Here is a 17,624-nt window from a genome sequence, read left to right on the forward strand (position 1 = left end):
CGAAGTGAGAAGTTCACATTAAAAAAAAAAAAAAAAACACAGTAGCTAGTTTGCTTAGTTAAGGAGTAATACCATATATTCAATGTATGTGCGTGGGTTAGAGATAAAGGCCAGCGTATAATTTCCAAAGGTTGACTTCAAGAGTGATTCATATGCTGAATATCACACGCAAGTTTTCCACCCTGGGGAAGGTCGGCGGAGGTTTTGGGGGTCCATGGCCTGTTGTAGGAGTAAATTGGCTCGTCCACCCACACTGAGCACAGTTCCTTCCTCCACTCCTTTGAGCTTCTCTTGTATTCTCATCAAGAGATCCTCAGGAACTTTGTTGAAACTCTGGCCAATTTCACTAATGACAAGAACACAAAAGCATTAATGAGGCAGATCATTTCAAAGGGCCTCGGGAATAGGAAAATCTGAACAACTGAGGGCTCTTCCTAAAATACTGCTCACCGGAGACTTTGCATTCCTGGTCATCCGCATTCAGAGTGAAGTGGAGCTCAGTTTCATTCCCAGCCTCTGCTGTGAATCCAAAGCTTTCGAAGGGTTCATAGTCCAGTCAGAGGATCATACAGGAGGACCTAGAAAGGAGAACATACGTGTTAGAAGAACAAAATGCAATTTGATGACGTATTTAGTAACAGTAGGAACAGTACTATAAAACTAATAGAGGCCAGTCATGTGGTAGTTGATTGGGGGGAGGGACAAACTTACTGCGCGCACAGGCTTCTTGTTTCTTTGTGGAGGAACCTACAGTAGTACGAGGCTCTGGGCTTCTTACCCCATTCTGAATGAATTCATTACCGGGCCACGGTTGGGGGCAGTGACATCCCTTGACTCGTGTTTTCTTATGTGGTGAAACTGATCTATTAAAAGGAGATAAGCACTAGTCACTTTCTTTCTTCTCTCTCCCTGTGCTGGGTAAGGGCATTTACATTGAAGGCCCAATTCTCACTCACGACGCTAGGCTAGGCTAGGCTATGAGTTTGACAGCACTGGCAACCCTGTTCGGACCTCACTCCTGAGTCTTGTTCTTCAAGAGTTTTAATAGTGGCAACCTGATATTTTGATATCTACCCTATTCCCATTCCCAAGGCTCTTCTGTGGTTGTTTTTTTTTTTTTTTTTTTCGTTTTTTTCCCCTCAATTAGTTCCAACTTTGAGTGAAGAAAAAAAGGTCTAACTTATTGAAAGCTCCTCAAAACACAAGATCTAGTGCTGTGGTTGGCATCTTAAGTTATACATGGAGAAACATTTTAATACCAAAATAACTGGTATGGCCAGAGCAAGTGGCTTGACATCACAAATTTTAATAAGGGAGGTCGTGAGGGATTGATGACCTTGACAATTCAGAAAAGCTAACCGCCTCTGTTGTTTATAAGCACCAACATTTTTTAAAACGTATCCCAGCAAGTGCTTACCACACAGGTCTTAATAAAAACTGAAGACTCAATTCTAGGTATGAGGGACGTTGCAGGATACTCCAGCATTATAAAGTTAAGAACACTTTTTTACTGATGGCTTTACTGCATTTCCCAGCAGGTCTTCAGGCTGAGACTGTACAATGTATTTAGTATTACATGTTTAATGTACTGAATCAGCAGTACCAAAATCTGGTGTCTGTTTATGAGGTTCTGAGTGTCCTCCAGGCCCATTAAAAAGTGTGGCAGGACCGACTGTGAATATAAGTGGTTTGTCCACAAGTTCAGGGCCCCTATGTGATTTCAAGTTGAGCACTGACATGGCTTTAGATTTCAGAGATCCAAACCAGTTTCACCGCCAAAGGAAGGAATTTTTTTACTAATCGACTAATGAAAAGGAATGAAGTCCTCAATTATAAAGAGACTCTATGGTCTTCTTGGGTTGGAGTAGAGAAACAACACAAAGTATTTCCAACTCAAGGACTTATGTTAGGAATCATATATGCAAACTCTAAAATCAAGAAGGAAGTGATTTGAAGAACATACTGCAGTCTTACCTGTTAGAACAGAAGTGGCTGAGAGAAGACAATACAGGAATATGGGCCAATTAAGCTAGAGCAGGGTGTCTCAGTCCTGGCACTCTGCACATTTTGGGGCTGGACTGTAGGGGACGGTGAAAGCTGAAGTTCCAAAAGGAAGGTCAACTCGCTTGGCCGGGATCAGGTATTTGCAAGGCCTTGCCTGACCGAATACGAGGGCTGGAGCCGCGCCAGCTAAAAACAAAGCAGGAGCAGGGGACATCCTGACTACTAGGTTAGAGCAGGAGCTACTTGCAAGATATCTGAGAACACGCCGCCTACAGCTTTCTCAGGGGTTTCTCATCAGTTTCGTTTCTTAGAAGTTTCATTTGTTAGTTTTCCCTCCTGACTGCTGATGTCAGTAGCTGATGTAATGGGACGTTATAAATAAACTTGGTGGACTCAGGCGTGTGTCATTGTCTCTCCATCTGAGGGCAATGGGCCACCGGACCCCTGCTCTGCATTCATCTTGTATCTTGTGTCTGCGTTTTTCTTTGAATCTCCAGGTCGACACGCTCTCTGGTCTCTTAGGTTCGACATCGCGCTGCGTGGGCCGCGGCACTGGACCCTTCACAGTTGCGAGGGCGGCCCTGTACACGGGACGTTTAGCGGCCTCCCTGGCCGAAACCGGCTAAATGTTGAGCGTATCCTCTTCACCCCTCTGCCCCTTTCTGAAAATCAAAAATGTCTTTAGACATTGCCAGCTATCCTCTAGGAGACAGAACTGCCCTTGGCTGAGAACCTTTGAGGCAAAGAAAGAGATTTGCTTAGTGGAACTGATTAACATCTTGGAGGACACAACGGTCTGTTATGAAGAAAGAGCAATCATGAAGGCCAGAGGAGACAAAGGTGCTGAGAGGGGCAGGGAAGCACACCTGGGCCAAGGTGCTCCTAAAGAGGGGTTTGGTGAGCAAGGAGATGTTTGAATTGGTATTCCATCAAAGACAGTGACTGTGGCCCAGTGAAACCTAAGAGAGGATAAGCAATGAATTACAAGAGAGGGGCATGGAATGGCATCTGCAGGACTGGGACCCCTGCTGCCACTGAGAAGCACCCTCCTAAAGCTGAAGATGCACAGCCTTCAACTGGCAAACTACTCGAAACGATTGGGACAATCAAATAATTTCAGGAAATTTGAACATTCACGGAGGGAAGATCGGGTACCTCAGTGTCAAATACACAAATCACGAGACGGTGATCTTTTCATGACACAGGTATTGCAGGTGGAGATGCAAGTCACTTCTCAGGCTCACAGCCCTCCAGCAGTTTCCATCTCACTCGGCAGAACCTAAAGTCCTTACACTGCTGCAGGAACCCCTCGGTGACCTGGCCGCTCTTGCTTCTCTCACTTATACCCTGTGACTATCGAAAGAATGAAGCTCAGGAGCAGTCTGACATTTGACTACTAACTCTTCTGAGTCCTGGAAGAAACGACCCTCTGCCAGCAGGTGTTCACTCAGCACACGGCTCCTAAAGGAAGCCCAGATCTACCCAGGCGTGAAAGACCCTTCTGCCTGAGAGTGAGCAGAGGAAACTATTGGGGAATCTTTTAAACTTCTTTGGATCTTAAATTAATTGGAGAAGTTTGGCCTTTTTACCTTAAACACAAAAAGGCAAGACAATTTAACTTTAGACTTTCATTTCTACATTATGGAGACATCCAGGTTATCGTTGACTCTGACTGCAGAGTCAATGGCAAACTGTAATCAATAGTGTGTGTAGTAACATAACTGAGACGGAGAAAAGAAGAGGGAATGCGTTTTTTTCCGTCTTGCGAACAGCGTGGCCTCATTGCTTAAATGGCCAACACACCACTGGGGTCCTTTTCAGCACCCCCTTTCTAGCAAAAATCTATAACGCCACCAGCACTGCAGAGACCTATAATGAAGCCTTCGGTTCCTAAGGGTGGACACAGGACCGTCCTAACAGACCGTTCCTTTCACTCCACACAGGATGCAGCCCCACCCTTGTTGCCTGATCAGAGGCTTAGTGGTTAATGCCAGTGAATTAAAGACAGCGATTCTCAGCTCTGGCTGCACAGCGGGAGAGCATTTAAAACATGTCGATGTTCCTGACACATCCCTAAACATTTGGTTTGCATTTGGTCAGTGTCGATATTTTTTAAAGACAGTACAGGGGACACTGAAGTCCAGCCAGGCCCAGCCCCACCAGCCTGAAGGAACAAAAACCGCAGGGATGTAAGTGAGTCTGCCCATCCTCCACCTCCCACGTTTCCCTGAGGAGGAAGACTCCTCGCCTCTTGCTGCACGTACCTTTTCCCAGGATGGTCAATGGCTGCCTTAGGGACACAGTTCCTGCTGGGTAGAGCCAGGGTCAGAAACACTGGAAATTTCATGACTGCCTTCCCTTTCTGCCCTGTTGAACATGAGGCAGAGGGTCTAATGGAGTGTGTGTGACCTGCAGGTTCAAAGCCCCGCTGGGTGACCGACCATCCCAAGGCTAGGACAGCAGAGAGGCCCAGACGCAAGCCAGTCTGGCCCGCACTCCTCAGCCCCGACTAACCACGCTGACTCTGACGCCCATGTGTCTGATGACCTGGTTCCGAACCTGGCGGGGGGAAGAGGAGATAACCTGAATTCTCTCAGTGCTGCAACGGACTCCATTCTGAAGACAATGAATACCAAAAGAAGGGTCTGAGATGCCCACGTGCTGATTTACGTACCAAAGACCAGAGATTGCTTGCTCTGCTCTAACACTGTGAGAGACCCGAGGGAACTGCAGGCATTCCACACCAGTCTTTCTTTACTGCTGTGTGCAAGCCCGCCCTGCCGCTGCTGGGCACCGGCCCACCACATTAAAATGAAGCACTGTTCCTCAAAGCAGGGTCTTGTTGACAAGACACAGTCCATCGGTAGAGGAATAAAGAGTTCCTTGCAATATACTTTACCTCTACAGTGGTTAACAGGGTTTCCTGAGTGCTCCTCTTAACCTCCGTGGTTTTCTCACAGCACCTACAACCACATTATAAATATGGCTTTTGTTACACACCAGTGTTTTCCACATCTGTCTGTCTGTCTGTCTAGCTAGCTAGCTATGTCATGTGTGGCATACCCAGACCATTCTTGATAATAACTTCCAAATTCATATCTCAAAGAGTGTAGTACTTGGCAGAGTGGGCTTTCAGTAGAATTTTCTGAAATCAGTACAAATATATGTCTACATGAAACAGAATACAGAACCCAGAGACGAACCCACACGTATACGGCTACTTCACCCATAGCCGAGGAGGCAAGGGTACACGACGGGGAAGGAGAGCCTCTTCAATGGTGTTGGGAAAACTGGACAGATACACATGAGAAATGAACACTGGACAACGTTTTTACACCGTACACAATCATAAACTCAAAATGCATTAAAGACTTAAATGTACGACCTGAGAACCATTAAAACTCCTAGAAGAAAACATAGGCACTTACCTCTTTGATGTCAGCCCTAGCAATATTTTCTTCAGATTTGTCTCCCCAAGCAACAGCAACAGTAGCCGTTAGATGGACCTAAAGGGTGTTATACCAGTGAAAGAAGTCAGACAAAGAAAGACGTGCACGCTACGATTTCACTTCTATGTGGGATCTAAAACAGAAAACAAAAAACAAAACCAACAAAAGAAATCAGAAACAGACTCACAGATGCAGAGAACAGGCTAATGGTTGCCCTGGGGTGGGAGTGGGGGATGAATGAAAAGGTGAAAGGGATTAAGAGATACAAACTTTCCGTTATAAAATAAGTAAGTCATAGGGATGTAATATACAACACAGGGAATACAGTCAATAACCTTGTAATAGTTTTGTATGGTGACCTATGGCTACTAGATGATGGTCAATCTAGTACGGTATGTAAATGTCGGATCCTTACGTCGTCCAGCACCTGAAAGTAATGTAAGATGCTATGTCAACTATACATTAATTAAAATATCTGCAAATATAATGATACAATACTACAACATATTTCTTTCAGTCACTCATGATGGTAATTATTAGTTTACTTTGACTAGACTCTGCCCCATTAAAAGCTGAGTATAGAGACCTATGGTGGGAAAGCTACAGGGAACTGCACATTTCTTGTAGCAGACATTCGAGGTGGACCGTAAGCTCCTTTGGGAAGGCATATGAGCCCGACTGTGAGCGCCCGATAGGAGTTTCAGCAGTAAAAAAGAAGAGTTAGCTAGAACAGAGGTATTAAAGGCAAAGGTGGGAGGCTTCCAGAAGAAGTTGGGAAGGACAGTCCATAGGATATACTGGAGGAGGTCCCAGGTTATCTGAAAGAAGGGGAAATGATTATGATTTTCACCCAGGGTCTGGCCCTTAGTACTGGCAAAGCACTGAGATGTAATTCTAGCAATGAATTCTATAACCTACAGAAATCGACTATCCAAATAATCGTGGCGTCAAAAATCATCGTCTTTACCTTACGTTCCATCACTTACCTTCCGAAGATGCCTTCAACACCAGTAATGCCCATCCCATCCACGATATCTCTGGCGAGTCTAAAAGGACTGTTTCGGGAGCAAGAAGGAGTTTATCTGGTTCAAAAGCAACTTCTAAGTGAAAATTACAGTGAGGTTCGGAGGCTCCACAGCTAACTGACTTTCTTCCCAACTGGCACATAAACTTTGCAGAGGCACCAAATGACTCGTCGCCCGGATCCCCTCAGTACTACAGCGCACACTAGTTTATTCTCTTTCTGCTCTGCCTGACTTCCTCATCCCTACCACTGTTTAGGAGGTCCACCTCCAATAAAACACACATGGACTACTTCTGGACAGAATTAGAGAAATCTTGATTAAAAGGTGATTTCAAAAATGAAGTAGTTACAGGTAGAATTTAAAATGCAGAGGACCGATATATAAAGTCATTTTATATTCATAATATCCTTCATCTCTTTCCAAGGTAATTCCATTTTACTCTCTTTCAGTAAACCATTTATGCGGATTATACTGTATAGTTTCTAATTTCTGAAAACTACACCTGCTTAGAAATCTTAAATTCCACATTCTAATCAAACCTCTTCTCCCGCACACTTATTAAACAGTCTTCAGGCTCATCGAGAGTTTGAGTCTATTGGCCTCGCCTCCGTCTCTGCTCAGCTCAGAGCACAGACGGCACGGCTGACTGCTCTCACTGTACCTGAGAAAGCCATGCCCCACCGCACCTCTCATTTCAAACTCAAACTTAGACTACTTATGTCTTTTGTATTTAAAATACAGAGGTTTCAGTGACAACCAAAAACGGAGGACTAGCACTGAACTACAGCCCCATTCAGCAGATGCCACACCCCCGACCTGCCGCTGCTCCGTGGCTCAGGCCCTGGCTTAGAAACGAAGACCCCGGGGCTCAGGACCTGACGCAGCTCAGGGTCAGAGCAGGCGATGGTCAGCACGGCTCATGGCACGTCTGCAGGTGACCTGCCCCTGCTCGGTGGCCGCATTCCATCTGAGGGCCGGGCTGAGCACCGTAAGGTAATTACATGCTGAAAAAAAAAAATTACATTAGATGATGACATAATATACTCCTGCCACGTTACTATTTAAAAGGAAATAAAGGGCTTGATGATACTTTTTGTTTGCTTAGAGGAACACAACGAGAAGTCTCATTCTTATCTCAAAGTAGTAAGGATTTAAAGGGGAAGCTCTGATTCTGAACAGAAAAAGCAATATCATTATTAAAGCATGGGGAGAAAGATACTGATAAGTGAGGGCATATAACCAAAAACTACAGCAGCTTATAGCCATCGTACAGACCCAGCAAGAAGAGGGATGGATTACGGGCAAGGCATTCTATGGAGGAAATGGAAGCCTTTTCACTTTTCACTCCAAGGGCACAGTGAGTAACTAACACCATTCTAAAACACTTTTGACCCTAAAAACTCTCAGCTATTCAGTTAAAGGACTTGCTTCTCTACAATTCTCTGCAACAGACGATTACCCAGAGAAATCAAATAATGAAGTCAGTGCAGTCATTTATTATCAGTCGCACCAAAGGATATCAAGTGGAAAAGTGGACGGGGTTGAAGCTATTAGATAAAAATTAAGTTTTCCATCATGTGTGAATTGTGATCATCAGGACCTTCATATCTGTAATTACAGTACTGCTAGTGATCTTAGAGAGATTAACATATGGGTTCCAAAATTAATATATCCGCACAGAAAGTAACATAGCCAGAAGTGAACACTCATTCTTTAGATACATACCACTCTGAGTCTTCCACTGAGTGGCATCAAAGTTTGCTAAGATCATAGAAGCATCAAAAAGGGCCTTAATACTTCTGAACAGCTGAGGCCTCCTACTCCGGATGGTACGTATTATTTTGTTTGCAGTCTAGATGCGAACCAAATAATAAAAATCAAAAGAGAAAGCAATGCATGAAAACAAACTAAACTTCAAATTTTCAGTTATAATAAAAAAAGAAATAAAAAAAGTGTATGTACACATGTAGACAACAAAGCACTATAATCCCTCGGATCCAAACAAAACAGTCCCCTTAGGAATAAAGTATATAAAGATGTAATAATTTGGAAATGGCTGTATTTTAAATATATTTTTTATTTGTTCAGTGCTTTGAGAAAAAACAATGTGAAATATCATTGGTATCTCCTTTGCATTTATTGAGACTGAATACAATGTATTCCAGAGGGGAGAAATTTTTTTTTCATTTACAAAAGAAATTCACTGTAAAAATTCCAGAAAAGCACAAAGCAGAAGAAGGCCCGGGGGGCGGGAAGCCACCTGTGATCACATTTTTTTAACTGTTTTTCGAATCCCCCGATCTAGCATTTTGGGTACTTGCCAACGGCAACGGCAAAGAAATAGGAAAAGACTGACCAGAATTCTCTCCTTAGAAAACGGCATCATTAAAGCTATCTAAGAAAAACTATGTGTACATGAACCTATGTGAACTAGGAGCACTGAGCCAAGAGCTAGGAGTATAAAGAAGTATACGTGACCCATGACACGGACAGATTTGTGTCAAAGCTTTGAAAGCACAGGGCAGAATATTGGGTTGAAATAGACAACTTGCCTTCATCAGGCCATTGACTTCAGTAACACCAGAACTTTCAAGCCAGAGGGAACAAGGATGAAATGTCCCCATAGCATGCCCGTCTTCACTTAACAGGCATTGATGTCAGTTTCAAGTGCTTTACATGAGAACCAACACGACCTTCTTGCAGTGCACAAAGAGCACACCCATCCAGCTCCAGCTCTCGTGGAACATTGGCTGCGTATTTTGCATTGAATAATTACAGAAAAACAGAAAAGCCATCAGATGGTATAGCAGTAAAAAATCATACTTGATATATACAACATAAATTAAAAAGGCAGAAAAAGGCGAAATTCTAAAGATCATAAAAAATAAGGAACTTACTTTTTTTGGATGTTATTTGTTGTGTTTATTGTTTTACTTTTTGTCTTGAAATGAGTTTGCGTGCGCAGCCCTGACGAACCGGTGCGGCGAGTCGGCTGGGCATCGTCCCGCAAAGTGAAAGGTCATCCGTTGGATTCGCGGTCAGGTTCAGTCCCCAGGCGGGCTGCATTCCAGATGTCCCCCATGATCCCCAGCCTGGCCCACCTGCACCCAGCCCTCGCTCTCCCTCCCCTGGCCTTCCCCACACTATTTCCTGTGATGAACTGGGCCCATCGCTGCTTCCTCCATCATCACTTACAGCCAGTGCCACCACCTTCGGGAAAATGCAGTCATTTATGTCATATTTACAGATTCTAGAGGCATCTAATCACTCAGGTCAAAGGATGTCTCACTCATTATCGGGACTATACAAAAGACTCCTAGGGCAATGAAGCAGGTTCCACTCGGTGGCATAAAAGTTTGCTAAGATCATAGAAGCATCACAAAGTACCTCAATCCTTCTGACCGGCTGAGGTCTTCTACTCCCGTCGGTGTGTATTACTTTGCTTGCAGTTTCTCCATCTCCGGCTGGGGCACGGGCAGGCGCATGCGAACGTGGCTTCTGTCCAAGACTCCGCCGCTGATCCGACAGGCGGGGCCACCGACCCTGCACCGGCCACCGCTGGCTCTCCGACTGTCTCTCCTACCTCTGCTGCCCCTGGGACTGGGGTCGGCGGCGGCTGGAGCGGGGGCGGCGGCGGTGGTACCGGGGACGGCGGCAGCGGGATCGGGTGCGGCAGGAGCGGTGCGTGGCAGCGGCTGAGTGGTAGAGGCGGCGGCGGTCCCAGTGGCAGAGGAGGTAGGAGAGGCCGTCGGAGAGCCGGGGGCGGCAGGTGCAGGGTCGGTGGCCCCGCCTGTCGGATCAGCGGAGGAGTCTTTGACAGAAGTGGGGACGGCAGCGGAGGTGCTATCGCCGGGAGGGCCCGGAGCGGCCGGGGCGGGAGGGGCGGTGGCCGATAGCACTTCCACCGACGCCCCAGGTCCTGCTGCCCTCACAGACACGGAAGCCGCCCCAGCTCCCGCCGCCGCCGACGGCCCCCCGCCCCCGTCGACGGCCCCCCGCCCCCGTCCCGCGCCGCCGCCGGGTCCCACCGCCGCCCACGCCGGGCCCCGCCGTGTATCATTGCCACCGCCACCGCCGCCGACTGGTCCCGCCGGGTCTCATCGCCGCCGCCGTCGGGTCTCACCGCCGCCCACCAGGTCCCACTGCCAACGCCGCCGGGTCCAAACGTCGCACACGGGTCCCACCGCCGCCCCGCGGGTTCCACCGTCGCCCACGACGGGCCCCGCCGTGTATCATTGCCGCCGCCGCCGCCGCCGCCGGGTCCCGCCGGGTCTCACCGCCGCCCAATAGGTCCCACTGCCAACGCCGCCGGGTCCAAACGTCGCACACGGGTCCCACCGCCGCCCCGCGGATCCCACAGCCGCCCACGACGGGTCCCGACGGGTCTCATCGCCGCCGCCGCCGCCGGGTCTCACCGCCGCCCACCAGGTCCCACTGCCAACGCCGCCGGGTCAAAACGTCGAACACGGGTCCCACCGCCGCCCGCCGGGTACCACCGCCGCACACGGGATCACACCGCCGCCCCCGCCGGGCCACGCTGGGTCTCACCGTCGCCGCCGCCATGTACCGCGGGGTCTCATCGTCGCCGACGCTGCCTCCGGGTCCGCCGGGTCTCATCGCCGTCGCCGGCGGGTCCCACCGCCGCCGCCTCCGCCCCCGGCGGGTCCAAACGCCGCCGCCCGGGTCCCAACGCCGTCCACGCCGGGTCTACAGCCGCCCCCCGGGTCCCCCTGCCGCGCCCGCCGTGTCCAACAGCCGCCGCCTCCGCCCCCGGCGGGTCCAAACGCCGCCGCGCGGGTCCCACCGCGAACCCCGCCGGGTCCACAGCCGCCCCCCGGTCCCACCGCCGAACCCCGGGTCCCAACGCCGCACACGAGATCACACCGCCGCCCCCAACGGGTACCGCCGCGTCTCATAGCCGTCGACGAGGCCTCCGGGTCCCGCCGGGTCTCATCGCGGCCGCCACCGCCGCCGCCGCCGACGGGTCACGCCGGGTCTCACCGCCTCCCACCAGGTCCCACCGACGCCCACGCCGGGTACGCCGGGTCTCATCGCCGCCGCCGCCGGGTCCGGGTCCCGCCGGGTCTCATCGCCGCCGCCGCCGGGCCCGGGTTCCGCCGGGTCTCATCGCCGCCGCCGCCGGGTCCCACCGCCGCCCGCGACGGGTCCACAGCCGTCCCCCGGGTCCCAACGACGCACTCCGGGTCCCACTGCCGCACACGAGATCACAACGCCGCCCCCACCGGGCACCGCCGGGTCTCATCGCCGTCGCCGCCGCCTCCGGGTCCCGCCGGGTCTCATCGCCGCCGCCGCCGCCGCCGCCCCACGGGTCCCACCGCCGCCCCTCGGGTCCCGCCGCCGCCGCCCCACGGGTCCCACCGCCGCCACACCGGGTCTCATCGCCACCGCTGTCGGGTCATACGGCAGGCCACGGGTCCCACGGTCGCTGCACCGGGTCTCATCGCCGACGCCGCCTCCAGGTCCCGCCGGGTCCCACCGCCGCCCACCGGGCCCACAGACGCCCCCCCGGGTCCACCCGCCGGCCCCCGGGTCCCCCCGCCGCCCATCGGGTCCCACTGCCGCACACGAGATCACACCGCCGCCCCCGCCGGGCATCCACGGGTCTCACCGTCGCCGCCGCCGTGTCCCGACGGGTCTCATCGCCGCCGCCGCCGCCCTCGGGTCCCGCCGGGTCTCATCGCCGCCGCCGCCGGGTCCCACCGCCGCCCCCGCCGCGTCCAAAAGCCGCTGCCCGGGTCCCACCGCCGCCGCTGCCGCCGGGTCCCACCGCCGCCCCCGCCGCGTCCAAAAGCCGCCGCCCGGGTCCCACCGCCGCCGCTGCCGCCGGGTGCGGGTCCCGCCGAGTCTCTTCGCCGCCGCCGCCGGGTCCCACCGCCGCCCCACGGGTCTCACCGACGCAAACGGGATCCCACGGCCGCCCCCGCCGGGCCCCGCCGGGTCTCATCACCGCCGACACCGGGTCCAACCGCCGCCCCTCGGGTCCCACCGCCGCCACACCGGGTCTCATCGCCACCGCTGTCGGGTCATACCGCAGGCCACGGGTCCCACCGTCGCCGCACCGGGTCTCATCGCCGCCGCCGCCTCCAGGTCCCGCCGGGTCCCACCGCCGCCCACCGGGCCCAGAGACGCCCCCCAGGTCCACCCGCAGGCCCCCGGGTCCCCCCGCCGCCCATCGGGTCCCACTGCCGCACACGAGATCACACCGCCGCCCCCGCCGGGCATCCACGGGTCTCACCGTCGCCGCCGCCGTGTCCCGACGGGTCTCATCGCCGCCGCCGCCGCCTCCGGGTCCCGCCGGGTCTCATCGCCGCCGCCGCCGGGTCTCACCGCCGCCCACCAGGTCCCACTGCCAACGCCGCCGGGTCCAAACGTCGCACACGGGTCCCACCTCCGACGCACCCGGTCTCATCGCCGCCGCCGTCGACGGGTCCAACCTCCGCCCCCCGAGTCCCACCGCCGCCCCCGCCGTGTCCAAAAGCCGCCGCACGGGTCCCACCGCCGCCCCCCGTGTCTCACCGACGCCAACGGGATCCCACGGCGGCCCCCGCAGGGCCCCGCCGGGTCTCATCGCCGCCGCCGCCGCCGGGTCCGGGTCCCGACGGGTCTCATCGCCGCCGCCGCCGCCGCCGCCGCCGGGTACCACCGCTGCCCCCGCCGGGTCCACAGCCGCCCCACGGGTCCCACCGCCGCACCCCGGGTCACAACGACGCACACGAGATCACACCGCCGCCCCCACCGGGCACCGCCGGGTCTCATCGCCGTCGCCGCCGCCTCCGGGTCCCGCCGGGTCTCACCGCCGCCCACCAGGTCCCACTGCCAACGCCGCCGGGTCCAAACGTCGCACACGGGTCCCACCTCCGACGCAACGGGTCTCATGGCCGCCGCCGCCGACGGGTCCATCATCCGCCCCCCGGGTCCCACCGCCGCCTCCGCCTCCGGGTCTAGTCGGGTCTCATCGCCCCCGCCGCCGCCCTCGGGTCCCGCCGGGTCTCATCGCCGCCGCCGCCGGGTCCCACCGCCGCCCCCCAGGTCCCACTGCCAACGCCGCCGGGTCCAAACGTCGCACACGGGTCCCACGGCCGCCCAGCGGGTACCACCGCCGCCCACGCCGGGCCCCGCTGTGTATCATTGACGCCGCCGCCGCCGCCGACGGGTGCCGCCGCCCACGCCGGTTCCGCCGGGTCTCACCGCCGCCCACCAGGTCCCACTGCCAACGCCGCCGGGTTCAAACGTCGCACACGGGTCACACCGCCGCCGCACCGGGTCTCATCGCCGCCGCCGCCCACGGGTCCAACCGCCGCCCCCCGGGTCCCACCACCGCCTCCGCCTCCGGGTGCCGTCGGGTCTCATCGCCGCCGCCGCCGGGTCCAAACGCCGCCCCCCGGGTTCCACCGCCGCCGCACCGGGTCTCATCGCCACCGCCGTCGGGTCATACCGCAGCCCACGGGTCTCACCGTCGCCGCACCGGGTCTCATCGCCGCCGCCGCTGACGGGTCCAAACGCCGCAGCACGGGTCCCACCGCCGCCCCGCGGGTCCCACCGCCGCCCACGACGGGCCCCGCCGTATATCATTGCCGCCGCCGCCGCCTCACGGACCCGCCGGGTCCCACCGCCGCCCAGCGGGCCCACAGACGCCCCCCGGGTCCCACCGCCGCCCCCGCCGTGTCCAACAGCCGCCGCCTCCGCCCCCGGCGGGTCCAAACGCCGCCGCCCGGGTCCCACCGCCGCCCCCGCCGGGTCCACAGCCGCCCCCCGGGTCCCACCGCCGCCCCCGCCGTGTCCAACAGCCGCCGCCTCCGCCCCCGGCGGGTCCAAACGCCGCCGCCCGGGTCCCACCGCGGCCCCCGCCGGGTCCACAGCCGCCCCCCGGTCCCACCGCCGCACCCCGGGTCCCAACGCCGCACACGAGATCACACCGCCGCCCCAAACGGGCACCGCCGGGTCTCATAGCCGCCGCCGCCGCCGCCGCCGCCGACGGGTCCCGCCGGGTCTCATCGACGCCGCTGCCGCCGCCGCCGCCGCCGGGTCCCGCCGGGTCTCATCGCCGCCGCCGCCGCCGGGTCCAACCGCCGCCACCCAGGTCCCACCGCCAACGCACCGGGTCCCACCGCCGCCCCCGCCGGGTCCAAAAGCCGCCGCCCGGGTCCCACCGCCGAGGGCGCCGGGTCCGGGTCCGACGGGTCTCATCGCCGCCGCCGCCGAGTCTCACCGCCGCCCACCAGGTCCCACTGCCAACGCCGCCGGGTCCAAACGTCGCACACGGGTCCCACCGCCGCCCCGCGGGTCCCACCGCCGCCCACGACGGGCCCCGCCGTGTATCACTGCCGCCGCTGCCGCCGCCGCCGACGGGTCCCGTCCGGTCTCATCGCCGCCGCCGCCGCCTCCCGGTCCCGCCGGGTCCCACCGCAGCCCACCGGGCCCACAGACGCCCCCCGGGTCCCACCGCCGCCCACCGGGTCCCACTGCCGCACACGAGATCACACCGCCGCCCCCACCGGGCACCGCCGGGTCTCATACCCCCGGCCGCCGCCTCCGGGTCCCGCCGGTTCTCACCGCCGCCGCCGCCGCCGGGTCCCGCCGGGTCTCATCGCCGCCGCCGCAGGGTCCCACCGCCACCGCCGCCAGATCCAACCGCCTCCCCCGGGTCCCACCTCCACCCACGCCGGGTCCCGCCTGGTCCAACCGCCGCCGCCCAGGTCCCACCGCCGCCCCCCGGGTCCAAGGGCCGCCCCACCGGTCCCACCGCCGCCCCCGCCGTGTCCCGCCGGGTCCAACAGCCGCACCCCGGGTCCCACCGCCGCCCCCCGGATCTCACCGCCGCCCCCGCCGGGTCCCACCGCCGCCGCACCGGGTCCCACCGCCGCCTCTCCCGCTCCCGCCCACCCTCCGACGGCCTCTCCTACCTCCGCCGCCACTGGGACCACCGCCGTCGCCGCCGCTCCCGCTCTGGCCGCTGTCACACACCGCCTCGCCACCGCCCCGCCGCCGCAGCTGTAAGCACTCTGCCTCTGCCGCCGGCGACACCAGCCCACCAAACCCGAAGGTCCCATCCCCCCGGCCCACCTTCCTTGCTTACACAAGTGACCTGCCCTTTGCCCCCACCCCTGGCTTCCATTGGCCGAGGGCTTTGCTAGCTGAAGCTCTGGGCTGCCATTGGCTGACAGGGCCGCCCATCCCGGCCCCGCGTGCTGCCCCGCTGGCTTTCTCCATCCCCGCGCCTGCCCACCCGCCTGCCCGGCCTGGGGAGTGCGTGAGGCTCCGGTACCATTTGCTGCGGGCGCGCGCGTCGGGGGCACTGGTGGCGGGCCGAGTGCAGGGAGGCAGAGGGTCCAGGAGGCCGCGTCCATGGGCGGGGTGGAGGTCCTCGGGGGCGCGCGCGCGCGGTGCATCCGGGCACCGTGGTGCGAGGAAAGGCCTGGCTCGCAACCCGGGGGACTGCATTCCAGAGGCAACGGTAGTTGTTCCTCTCCCTTTCTCCTTCCCTTCATCTCTCTGTAAAAATAAATGAAAGTCTTTACAAACCAAGTTTGTGCATTTCAAAAGCTTTCCTAGGCAACCCAAGACAAAGTAGACTACCTGAGGCATTTAGTTCACTTTATTCCCTACTTCGTCGGCAGCCGTCCGTCTCGAGAGACGATGGTGTAGCTTCTTAAGAGTCTATCTGCACCGCCGAGAATGGCTGTGCAGTCCGACTCGGGAGTGACACCGTATCTGTCTCCTCCCGTGTTGAATCGACATCTTGTGATGACGCTGAAGCTACAGAGCCTGGGCAGGGTGATATGGAGGGTCTGCTGTTGCCCATGCAGCAGACCCCCCCTCTCTTCGCAGCTGAAGGGTCCAAGGGAAAGACGGAGTCAATACAGCTTGGCTTCAGGTGCGCCGCAGGAGTTGCCGGTGTTGACAACAACGTCAAACCGCCTTAGGGACTCCGGCTCCGGATTTTCTGTCGGGGTTTACTCCCTTAGCCTTTCCCCTGAAGAGGTATGCCGCAAGGCAGCGGAGGTTTTTTGGAGTCAGAGTTTTCCTTCTCTGATGTACCCTGACTGGAAGATCGAACCAGCGACACTTAGCTCGCAGGCCGACGCTCAATCCACAGAGCTAAACCAGCCAGGGCATTCCCTACTTACACTAAAATAAACAGACCAAAGGCAGGCCTGAATAAAAGACTTCATCCTATCAATTATGTTGCTTAACAGAGTTATATTAATTATGACTCTTTCATATTGAATTCCAACACCTATCCCTTTTCATCTACCATACCAACAAATCAGAAAAGCAAAACACAACAAAGAGATAACACCCATAGAGTCTACAATGAGCTTAGGACTTTTAATACTTTAAAAGTCTTTAGAGACTTTTAAAGAACTTTAAAGACTTTTAATAAAGAACGCAGCAGTTCTGCAGCCTGTCAGGAACAATCTCCAAGAAGAGTATAAAATGGAAATCATTTCTACTAAACAGTAATTGTTTTTAAACAACTCTTATTTTGTTAGAACTTTATAAATGGTCGAAGGTTCACAGCAATCAAGCAAACAATGAATTTTTTAAAAGGCTACTGGAAAACGGTAGGAAAGCTCCGTGGCGGTTTTCCTTGCCCTTGTGCCACTCCTTCCCTAGCTTGGCTGTGGGCATGAAAACTGCCTCCCCCAGTTCCCAGGGCGGGATCCTGGTCCTTAGGTCTGGAGAAAGCAGAGCAAGACCTCTTTGCTAGTTATCGTGTAGGTCTGTTCTAAAGCTGTCTGCCCAGCTTGGCTGTAGGCATGAAAACTGCATCCCCCAGTTCCCAGGGCGGGATCCTGGTCCTTAGGTCTGGAGAAAGCAGAGCAAGACCTCTTTGCTAGTTATCGTGTAGGTCTGTTCTAAAGCTGTCTGCCCAGCTTGGCTGTAGGCATGAAAACTGCATCCCCCAGTTCCCAGGGCGGGATCCTGGTCCTTAGGTCTGGAGAAAGCAGAGCAAGACCTCTTTGCTAATGATCGTGTAGGTAGGTCTGTTCTAAAGCTGTCTGAGAGCTCCCTGAAGGCTGGAAAAGCTACGGGCATTGCTTGAAGCCATTAAGCTGGCCAACAGCCCGTAGCTGCCTGGACCAAAAGATTCTGGTGGAGGCATAATACAACAGGTGGTAAA

The 17,624-nt window shown here is 56.3% G+C and overlaps 2 long non-coding RNA genes across 5 annotated transcripts; both read right to left on the reverse strand.

The window, feature by feature from the left end:
* Nucleotides 1-463: 463 nt before the first annotated feature.
* On the reverse strand, nucleotides 464-4,732 carry LOC150006127 (uncharacterized). 3 transcript variants are annotated; one of them, XR_016511728.1, is made up of 6 exons: nucleotides 4,519-4,732; nucleotides 4,269-4,371; nucleotides 2,871-2,963; nucleotides 1,975-2,666; nucleotides 712-863; nucleotides 464-578 (listed from the first exon to the last, which is right to left on the reverse strand). It is a non-coding gene; the product is annotated as an uncharacterized LOC150006127 (long non-coding RNA). The 3 variants fall into 3 exon arrangements; XR_016511729.1 differs by having other exon boundaries at nucleotides 1,975-2,190; nucleotides 4,269-4,732; XR_016511727.1 differs by having other exon boundaries at nucleotides 4,269-4,732.
* A 2,713-nt stretch (nucleotides 4,733-7,445) lies between these two features.
* Nucleotides 7,446-9,430, reverse strand: LOC150006128 (uncharacterized). Of its 2 annotated transcripts, XR_016511731.1 has the most exons (3): nucleotides 9,376-9,430; nucleotides 8,204-8,330; nucleotides 7,446-7,482 (listed from the first exon to the last, which is right to left on the reverse strand). It is a non-coding gene; the product is annotated as an uncharacterized LOC150006128 (long non-coding RNA). The 2 variants fall into 2 exon arrangements; XR_016511730.1 differs by lacking the exon at nucleotides 7,446-7,482 and having other exon boundaries at nucleotides 7,955-8,330.
* Between the last annotated feature and the right edge of the window lie 8,194 nt (nucleotides 9,431-17,624).

The sequence above is a fragment of the Furipterus horrens genome, unplaced genomic scaffold (assembly GCF_987537825.1).
Source record: "Furipterus horrens unplaced genomic scaffold, mFurHor1.1.pri manual_scaffold_6, whole genome shotgun sequence".
NCBI classification, from domain to species: domain Eukaryota; kingdom Metazoa; phylum Chordata; class Mammalia; order Chiroptera; family Furipteridae; genus Furipterus; species Furipterus horrens.